Source organism: Aquarana catesbeiana, linkage group LG12 (genome assembly GCF_042186555.1).
Source record: "Aquarana catesbeiana isolate 2022-GZ linkage group LG12, ASM4218655v1, whole genome shotgun sequence".
NCBI classification, from domain to species: Eukaryota; Metazoa; Chordata; class Amphibia; order Anura; family Ranidae; genus Aquarana; species Aquarana catesbeiana.
In genome coordinates this window covers 165,793,070-165,794,435 of record NC_133335.1, presented here as the reverse complement: position 1 = coordinate 165,794,435, position 1,366 = coordinate 165,793,070, and the positions used below count along the sequence as shown (strand labels likewise).

The 1,366-nt window shown below is 41.0% G+C and overlaps 1 non-coding gene across 1 annotated transcript; it reads left to right on the top strand.

Moving 5' to 3' along the window:
• Positions 1-581: 581 nt before the first annotated feature.
• TRNAR-CCU (transfer RNA arginine (anticodon CCU)) lies at positions 582-654 on the top strand. Its single transcript has one exon. It is a non-coding gene; the product is annotated as a tRNA-Arg (tRNA).
• The last annotated feature ends 712 nt before the right edge of the window (positions 655-1,366 follow it).

The following is a 1,366-nucleotide window of genomic DNA, read 5'->3' as shown; positions in this document are numbered from 1 at the left end:
TCAGAAGTCAGTATCGTGATCGGCGGCTCACGCAGCTCCGGTCATCACACAGCCGGAGTCCGCAAAGTTGGACAAAGATGGATGCGGCCTGCAGCAGGGTCGACGCAGGCTTCGTTTGCAGGTAAGTGTCACATAATGTGCTAGTATGCAATGCATACTAGCACATTATGTCTTTACTTTGCAGGGAAGAAAAAAAAACAAACAAAAAAACCCAGGGTTTACTTCATACTGTATTTAAAAAAAAAAATTTCACTGCCTCTAATGTTATTGAAGTGTCACAAAACAACACTTTATTCAATGCTATGCAACACAGGACGTTACAGCGCATTGTGGTGAGATGTGGTGCGTTTTATAAAATGTAGCGTGCCTGCATCATTACGGAATCCCCCTGAATACAGCGTTGTGGTGTGAATGATTGGTTTCTATGAAGACTATTGCGCATGGTGTGAAATGAGCAGTGTACTGCTCTGCAATGCACATCAATGTGGTATTACACAATATACTGCAATGCTATCCATTGGCAGAGTATTACTCAGGTTGCACCATTAAATTAACAGATGTGACTTTGCTTTGTATGTGCAGCCCCAGTGGCCTAATGGATAAGGCACTGGCCTCCTAAGCCAGGGATTGTGGGTTCGAGTCCCATCTGGGGTGGATTCCTTTTTCATTTTATTTTTATTGCCCTAATGAATAACTTAGCTTCCTAAACGTAATTTTTATTTTTCTATAATAAAATCTAATCTGCGTGTGTATAAAAGCTATTTTCCTCTGTTACCGACCGAAATAAGAATGTTTCTCGAACGGAAACATCTTTCGACACAACTGATGTATCAATGAAACGTAAATCCTCCAGGCTGTGTTCATTATAAATATTCTGCAGAACAGACAAGCCCGGAGCTCGGTGTGAGGGATCACAAGGGTCCTGAGGAGAGGAATCTTCTCTTTTAGGCGGGAAGGAGAACGGATTCCTTTTAACTCCTCTGCTTCCTGATAGGTCAGAGCGTGCTGCAACAGCGACCCCTACTGGAAAGTAGATGGGATTCCGCTGTTTTCAATGAGCTGACAGGATAAAACTGACTGGTGTAATGGAAATTTGTAAGTTCTGTATATAATTGTATTGTATTTTGTATGTATTGCACTCTGCCCTCACTGTGCACACAGCACTAATAATGTTTTCAGTAAATGTTTACATTCTTTCGAGTCCTGATTAGAATAAGCCTGCCTATGTAACGCCCCTTGTTACCATAAACCTACAATTGTAATATTAATGTGATACCTACGTAATCATGTGCATAAAAACCTTCAATTGCATCATAATAAAGCAGAACAGTAATTTGGAAAGATGCTGAGCGTATCTTTTGTGTCT